This window comes from Gossypium hirsutum, chromosome D03 (genome assembly GCF_007990345.1).
Source record: "Gossypium hirsutum isolate 1008001.06 chromosome D03, Gossypium_hirsutum_v2.1, whole genome shotgun sequence".
NCBI classification, from domain to species: Eukaryota; Viridiplantae; Streptophyta; class Magnoliopsida; order Malvales; family Malvaceae; genus Gossypium; species Gossypium hirsutum.
The window spans coordinates 12,332,598-12,342,003 of record NC_053439.1 but is presented as its reverse complement, the minus strand read 5'-3'; the positions used below and the strand labels follow the sequence as shown (position 1 = coordinate 12,342,003).

The following is a 9,406-nucleotide window of genomic DNA, read 5'->3' as shown; positions in this document are numbered from 1 at the left end:
GAAGAGATGAACTTCAAAAATTGAAATCAAGGAAATGGAGCAAACCTTACACAAAATCCTATCCTTATTGATGATGATAAGGATAAAGCTCTAAGACAGTACGTCGTGCCAGTGTTTCATGATCTTAATCTGGGTATTAGGAGACCCGAAATCGAGGCACAACAATTTGAGCTGAAACTGGTTATGTTACAAATGCTTTAGACTGTAGGCCAATTCAGTGGAATGCCTACCGAATATCCTCACCTTCACTTAAGACTGTTTATAGAGGTGAGCGATTCTTTCAAGCTAGCCAGAGTACCTGAAGATGCACTATGGTTAAAGTTTTTCTCGTATTCATTGAAGGATAGAGCTCGAGCCTGATAGAACTTATAGCCACGAAATTCCATTACCACATGGCAAGAGTTAGTAGAAAGATTTCTTGTGAAGTACTTCCTACCTAGCAAGAATGTTTAGTTAAGAAACGCGATTATTACCTTCCAACAGTTTGATGATGAGTCCTGGTATGAGGCGTAGGAGAGGTTTAAAGAACTATTACGAAGATGCCCTCATCACGGAATCCCTAATTGTATCCAATTAGAGACATTTTATAACGGGCTAAATGCTCACACGAGGATGGTAGTGGAAGCTTCTGCTAATGGTGCTCTCCTTTTTAAGTCTTATAACGAGGCTTATGAAATGATTAAGACGATTGCCAGCAACAACTATTAATGGTCAACCAATCGAGCAGTGTCAGGAACACAAGTCGTTGGAGTACATGAAGTGGACGCTCTCACTTCACTTGCATCTCAGCCATCCTTAATATTTTCAATGCTTAAAAACTTTACTACTAATAGGTTTAATAATTTTGCAACTCAGCCACCATTTCAATTCAAAAATGTAGACTGTGTTTATTGTGGGGGAGGGCATTTGTTCGAAGAATATCCATCAAACTAAAAATCCGTGTATTACATGGGTAACCAAAACCAAAACCAAAATCGAGGAAGGCAAGAACTGCAATCCAATTTTTATAACCCATCTAGGCAAAACCACCCTAATTTTTCTTGGAGTAACCAAAGGGCTGGAACTAGTAACACTTATGCACAACTTAGATTGACCCAGCCACCTATTCTTACCCAACAAGGTCAAAAACCAACTCAAGCTAAACCTTCCAATAGCTTAGAGAACCAATTGAAGGTATATATGGCAAAGAATGACGCCACTTTAAGGAATTTGGAGAATCAGGGGGTCAACTTGCTACTAAACTTAGGAATCGACCACAAGGTGCTCTGCCTAGTGATATAGAAAATCCAAGAAATTTGGGGAAAGATCATTGTAAAGCATTGAAATTGAGGAGTGGAAAGACATTAGAGCCCAACACTGTCGAAGTTGAAGAGGAGCCAGCTTATGCTCAAGATTCAGTGGAAGTTCAACCCAGTGTTGAAATTCCAGCTTCACCAGAACCAAAATCTATAAAACCCAATAAGGTAATTTCCAGACCAGTTAATTCTGATAAACTAACAACTTTGTTAGATAAAAAATTACCACAAAAGATGAATTAACCGGTTCTAGTAAAGAATCCTTCACCACCCTACCCTTAAAGGATTCAGATGTAGAAACAGGAAGTCCAGTCCAAGAAATTCTTAGATGTACTTAAGAAACTTCATATCAACCTCCCATTGGTAAAAGAAGATGAGAAGATGCCAAACTACGTCAAATTCATGAAGGATATCATGTCCAAGAAATGGAGACTTGGAGTATTTGAGACGATAGCCTTGACAAAGGAATGCAGTGCATATCGTCAAAATAAACTACCCCCAAAGATGAAATACCCTAGATGTTTTACCATACCTTGCAACATTGGAGCAACGTATTAAGGTAAGGCACTATGCGATTTGGGTGCGAGCATTAACTTGATGCCCATGCCTATATTCAAAAAGTTAGGGATAGATGAAGTTAGACCTACTATGGTTACACTTCAATTAGCAGATCGATCTTTAGGACATCTAGAAGGAAAAATCAAGGATGTATTGGTACGTGTAGACAAATTTATTTTTTCTCCTGACTTTGTTATTCTAGAATTTGAAGTAGATAAAGATGTGTCAATCATCCTAGGAAGGCTTTTCCTACCAATTGGAATGACCCTTATACACATCAATAAGGAACTCAACTCTGTTGAGGACTCATTGCAGCGAATTTTGACATCAGACTCTGCAAGTGATGAAGAGGGGAAGAAATACTTAGCTTTACTAGAAGCTAATCAAAGGGGATTTAATCTGCAATCCTGCTTTGAGTCTTTGGAGTTAGAAAGTAGAGATTATACCCAGCCAAAAGCTTCAATTGAGGAGCCACCTAAATTAGAACTAAAGGTACTTCCCTCACATTTAAAATATGTTTATTTAGGTAACGCTTCTACTTTTCCTATGATTTTTTCAACAAAGTTCACCAAAGAGCAAGAAGAGAAACTCATCCTAGTATTGAAACAATTTAAGAAGGCTATCGAATGAACCATAATCGATATTCACAGCATTAGTCCATCTGTATGTATGTACAAGATCATATTAGAAGATGGCGAGAAGGGTCGATTGACAGACAACGAAGACTGAATCCCATCATGAAAGACGTGATAAAGAAAGAAATCATTAAGTGGTTAGATGCGGGTATAATTTATCCCATCTCAGATAGTTCATGGGTAAGTCTGGTCCAATGCGTGCACAAGAAAGGAGGTATTATGATCATTGAGATTGAGAATAACAAACTAATACCAACCAGAACGGTTATGGGATGGAGAATTTGCATCGACTACCGAAAGTAGAACAAAGCGGCTAGGAAAGACCATTTTCCTTTACTGTTCTTGGATCAAATGCTGGATAGACTCGTCGGGTGAGACTATTACTATTTCCTTGATGGATGCTCGAGGTATAATCAGATTATAGTAGAGCCAGATGATCAACATAGAACAACATTCACATGCTCGTACAGTACATTTGCATTTAGATGCATGCCATTTGGCTTATGTAATGCACCTGCTACATTTCAAAGATGTATGACGTTTATTTGTACTAACATGGTTGAAAAGTATTTAGAAGGTTTTATGGATGATTTTTTAGTGTTTGGAGATACTTATGATGATTGCTTAGCCAATCTAGCCAAGGTACTAAGGTAGCGCAAAGAAACAAATCTCATACTCAACTGAGAAATGTGCAATTTCATGGTACGAGAAGGTATTGTTCTGGGGCACCGAATAACAAGACATGGAATCGTGGTAGATAAAACAATGAGGAGTGTTAAGAGCTTTTAATGATTTGAAAATTCGGTTAGTTTTGGCACCAATCATCGTCACACGAGATTGGGATTTGCCATTTAAATTGATGTGTGACGCAAGTTACTTCGCCATAGGAGTTGTGATGGGCCAGTGAAGGGAAAAAAAATTCATCTCATCTACTATGCATGTCGGACTCTAACAGGGGCTCAATTAAATTACATGGTAACAGAGAAAGAATTACTTGCTATTGCATTTGCTTTTCACAAGCTTTGATCTTATCTTGTAGGTACCAAAGTGACTGTTTATACAGATCACTCAGAAATTAAATACTTACCTGCCAAGAAAGGCACTAAATCGAGGTTGATCAAATGGGTACTTTTACTCCAAGAATTCGGTCTAGAAATTCAAGATCAAAAAGGAGTAAAAAACTGAGTAGGAGACCACTTGTCCAGATTAGAACCGCAAAAAGAGACTTCTCTACTTATACACATTCAGGAGACATTCCCAGATGAACACATACTTAAGGTAAATCATACCCATAATACCCCTTGGTTTGCTAATTTTGCTAACTATTTAGCTTGTGGTTAAATGCCTCTTAATAAGTCATATCAACAAAAGAAGTTTCTTCATGATGTGAAGTGCTATTTTTGGGAAGAACCTTACTTTTTCAAAAAGTGCGCAGATCAAATTATTAGGATATGTGTGGCAGAAGATAAAGTATATGAGATTTCATATCATTGCCACACAGCTCCAATTGGGGAACACTTCAGAGCTACACGTATTGTAGCCAAAGTATTGCAAGCCAGATTCTTTTGGCCAACGCTATTCAAAGAAATGTATGCCTACGTAAAGAATTATTTGATGTTTGGGGTATTGACTTTCTCGGTCCTTTCTCTCCATCTTTTGGTCACAAGAATATTTTGGTAGTAGTAGACTACATATCTAAGTGGGTTGAGGCCGAGGCATATCCGACAAATGATCCCAAGGTTGTGATGAAGTTTTTGTAGAAGCATGTGTTCACAAGGTTTGGTACTCCTGGGGCCATCATCAGTGATGATGGGTTCCATTTTGTGAACAAATGGTTGAAATAGTTACTCGATAAACATGGAGTGAAGCATAAGGTTACCACAGCTTACCATCTGTAGATGAATGGGCAAGCTGACTGGATGATGAGATTAGTCCAAAAGACTGCATGACGTTTTATGGGCCTACAAGACAGCATACAAGACACCTTTAGGGATGTCATCCTATAGGTTGGTTTTTGGGAAAGCTTGTCATTTTCCCTTAAAGTTAGAATATAAAGCTTACTGGGCTTTCTAATAGCTTAACATGGATCTTAAGCTTGCTAAAGAAAAACGGATTCAACTCAACGAGTTAGAAGAGTTTCGAATGTTCTCATACGAGAATGCAAAACTATTCAAGGAAAGAGTTAAAAGATGGCATGACAAGCACATTTGAGTTCGAGAATTTGAATCAAGTCAGTAAGTCTTGTTTATCAATTCCAGATTAAGGTTCTTTCTAGGTAAATTAAAATCACGTTTGTCCAGTCCATTTACGATTCACCAAATTTTCCCATATGGAGTTGTTGAAATTCAAGGTAAGGGAGGTAATTTGGAGTTAATGCTCAACGCTTAAAACATTACCAGGGAGATAAAATTGAGCGAGATAAAGTCTCGTTCATTTTATCAGATACTTAATTTTTCTCTTTTTCTTTTAAATAAAAGATTTAGGGTATATTTTTTAGATTAGTATGTTAAAATAAATTATGTCTAAGAGACTGGAACTTAAGCGGGACCGCTTGTGACCCATCAAATCTTTCCTGATAATTGATTTTAACATAATCTTCTAAGAAATTATTCATTAAATGGCAAAATAATTGTTTAATTTTTCAAATAAAAGGGTCAATTTTGATCCAAGTTTTAATTGCAGCTCAATTTTCAAACTTTCTTTAAGCCTATGTACTTAATTGAATTATTTACAAAATTTGGTTACTTTTTTTTGTAAATATTGAAATTAGCTATCTCTTTTGTAAATATATTTAAAAGCAGCTAAAATAAAAATTTTAATTTAATTTTTAATAAATAAGATGATAATAACTAATATATAATTATATTTATTATAATGTATACTAATTATTATCAACTTTGTATAGAATTAGGATTGGTTTAAATTTTATCTTTTTTTAATCAAGAGTTTTTATTTTAATAAAAAAAGTAATAGCAAACAATATTTAAATATACATTATATCATTTATTAATTGTTATTAACTTTATATAACATTAGGACTTGGAATATTTTATGGTTAATTTGTTATAAGACTTCTAGTGGAACTCCTACCCTCTATCACTTTAAATACCACACTCACATACTTGTTCTTTTCCATCAAAACTAGCACCTTTCACCCTCTAAATACCCTAGAATCACACGCCCCTAGTAGCAACTCCACACTCTAAGCTACAAGCAGCAGCATAAAGAATTGTCCCTGCGTCGACCAGCAGCTCAATCACCTAGCTGCTTCTGCACCGCTCGAATGCCTGGAGATGTACGTAACAACCCTGCAGCTCTTTCCAATCGCATCCACCAGCCCGCACAGCCAGTAGCCATCACCATGGACACCTCACAACCTGCTCGCTTGCGTACGTCGCTAGCCAACTTGCGCACATCCTTGTCGCGTACTCTATTGCTCACTCACGCCTGCCCCTGCTCGCGCCTTACTTGTGCACTAGCTTTGCTCGTGTCACTGCTGCCCTCGCACACTACTGTCGTTCCTTTCTTAAAGTCGTGCGCACTCTTGCACAAATCGCACACCCCTTGTCACCTTTTCACCACACTTCCATCACATTTAGCCACCAACCAGTCACCCTTCCAATCAACCCTTGATAAAAATCTCTAGCTTTAAATTTTATTTATTTTATTTGAGTCTTTAGTTTTTATACAATAGTGGTAAAAAAATTTTCTCCTAAATTACAATTTTATTTAATTATTTAATTTTTCAATTTATTAAATTATTAATATTTTATACTAATTAAATTTTTTAGAAAATATTTGTTCCATCTTATGTTCAGGTTAATCATGCCTCGAAAAAGAACTCGTTCCTCTGTCCAAGTTGAAGAATCACAAAACAAATTTCACTATGGATAAGCCAAAGCAAGATACGATAGCATCTTCAAAAATCAACAAATGCTCCCAAAAAAAGGGTTTACACTGAAATAGAGCAATTATATCGATTTCATGGCGCGCATTCGACAAATTGCTGAAGCCCTGAATTGGGAATTATTTTGTGAGAAAAGACCTAGTGTAGATGAAGAGTTAGTTCGTGAATTTTATGCGAATTTGACCTCAAACAAATTAACAGAAGTTTCTGTCCAAGGAATCAAGGTACCAATAAGCTCAAACGCTATTAATGAATTCTTTGAATTACCTGATTTTGAAGACGATGAATATTCTTCTTTGATGAGAAACTTTGAGGCTGAAAATTACAAAAAATTCTTGAGAAACTTACAGTTCTGGGTTCTAAATAGACTGTGTCCAAGAATGGAACTCACACTTGTCGTAGAGAATATTTTACACCATTAGCGAAGGTATGGTTCTATTTCATTCAATTTAGCCTTATGCCTATTTCACACGGGACCACAATTTCATTAGAGTGAATGGTCTTGTTATACTCAATTTTAACGGCAAAGATTATTGATGTGGGAAAAATCATTCTGAGAGAAATGCAAAATTGTGCTGCTAGACGTTCTGGCCCGGCATACTTTCCCTTTACAATAACAATTTTGTGCTTGAAAGCTAAAATTCTTGCAAACGTAAAGAAGACAGGTTATAGCCAGGGCACAATCACAATTTGGAACCTCTACCGAATAGCCTAAGACTCTGTTCCATAGCAACAACTTGAATTGAGCGAGGATCTCAAAGAATAAGAAGAACATCCCATAGAGATCGAACCAATGCAGTCAGCTGAAATCTCTGATAAGGCATAATCAATTGAACCAATAATTGAAACTGACATGGTGACCTCAGCATTCAAAACTCAATCGCCTCACCCAGATCCTCGTGATGAGCTATCAAATTTGATGGACCTAATACAACATATGTAGTGGCAGCAACAAGCTTACTGGAGATATTAAAAAATACAGGATGACTCAATGAGAAGCGCTTTTACAAAAATATTCAATGACCCATTTATTTTTGTGTCTGAGTTTCCAGATTTTATATTTGAACCATGAAGTCCAAAATCAAAGAGGGAACAAAGTGATTCATGCAAAAACAAAGACGATGGAGCAAAACATGAGTCAGATTCTGAGGGATCTACAAATAAATTAAAGGAGGGATCTTTGTTTTATTTTACTTTCTTTCTTGTGTTATTTAATGTTTTAGGATTAGGTTCTACTAGGATTTTTATTTCTCGCATAATAAAATAAGAGGTGGAAATCATAAATAAAAATGAACAAGTTGCAAAGTACGAAGTGTGGCAATAGATATGCACATGTCTAGGATTGCATCTAGAGAGAGCTTGGTACTTAAGCAGTCAAATTGACTCACCTCCTCTTTTCTAGAATCCTAACTAGTGTATAGTATCTATTCACTTCTAACAATTAGGACATTGTTCATCTTAAGTAGGGGGACTGAAAAATTGAAATTATTTCCTTTCAAAATAAATTTTTCTTGTAATTATGGTTGGGTTTTATTTTATTCAAAAATTTGAAATTTTCTTAAGTATACTAAACTTCAATATGAATAAAGTTCTATTATTTCAATAATTATTATGTTAGCTAAATTATGAAATAAATTTACTCTTAATAAAGTATGTAAATCATACAATAAAATTTTTAGTTCCCTAGGAAAGTTAGGCATGCATGAAAGTTTAAGTCTCTAGAATTAACTTAGTAATTTCTTGAGGCAAAATCCTAAGAAGCATAGAATGTTGAAAATGATTTAGGAAAACTTTTGTTTGCATTGTTCCAGCCTTTCAAGCCAACCTTGATGAATTTTTATCCCTTGAAACCTAACTTTAAGACTATATGGCCTAATTTTATTTCAACCTTTGAAATATTTAATCATCACTTCTCCCATAATTATCTTTAAATTGTCTCAAACACTAGACTCAGTCTATTTAGAATATTCTTCGAAAATAAGTATGGAGGAGTTGAAAAGAAGTATCAGATGCTCAAAAAATTTTAGTACATACAACAAAATGCTTGTAAAAAAGAGAGAGAGCATATGTACTCCAAAGAAATAGATGTACAAAAGAGCATGTAAAAGAAAAATGAGTTGGTGTATTGAAGGAAATTATTCCGAAGGTTCGATGCAAGCTCAATCTAGGGGTTTTAACCTAAATTTATCTATCTTTTACCTACCCCTAGCCTAGCCATGTTACAACGTATTTAAAAGACCTATTGGTTCATGTTTCCGTGCTACTTACATTAGTGGAGAGAAATTGCTATATTCAACATATGAAGGCATAAATTAAACTTAATGATTACAGCTTAATCTTAAATAAGGGACTAAAATAAAATTGGTAGGGATTTAACATGTATTTATTGAGAAAGCATTTAGTTTATTTTTTCTATAATAATAATTGAGATTAATTTGAATGATATGTATATTTATGTAGCATAAAACTTAAAATTTTTGTTCTTGAGCATAAGTATACTAAATTCATAATTTTAAGAAGAATGTTTTCTGAATGAATTTTTCAAAGGTGTTTCCATGAAATTTTTTTCAATTTTTGCATTACTCGGGACGAGCAATAAACAAAGTTTGGGGGTGTGGAAACACAAAATATATAGACTTTTTTATGCCCTTTTAAACTCAAATTCATGTAGTTTCGTAGTAATTCTTGTCAAAAAACTATAATATAATTAAAAAATAATTAAATTATACTTAAATTATAAACATATTGAATTTTAATTAATTTTATAATAAATTTTCATAAATTTCGATTTATTTTTGATAGATTTGCACAATTGGTAAAAATTGGCTTGGTAGACACTACTAGAAGCTCAAAACCGTGAAGTGATTTATGAAGCATTCAGGCAAATTAATTTTTCAGCCTAAAACGGTCCAAATTATGAATATTAATACATAATATAATTAATTTTCATTTTAATCCAATATATTTTGGGTTAAATAATTATTATTGATTATATTATAGAAATGAGGCCA

General features: G+C 34.7%; 1 non-coding gene across 1 annotated transcript; it reads right to left on the bottom strand.

The window, feature by feature from the left end:
- Nucleotides 1–451: 451 nt before the first annotated feature.
- On the bottom strand, nucleotides 452–557 carry LOC121215762 (small nucleolar RNA R71). Its single transcript, XR_005911737.1, has one exon. It is a non-coding gene; the product is annotated as a small nucleolar RNA R71 (small nucleolar RNA).
- Nucleotides 558–9,406: the final 8,849 nt, after the last annotated feature.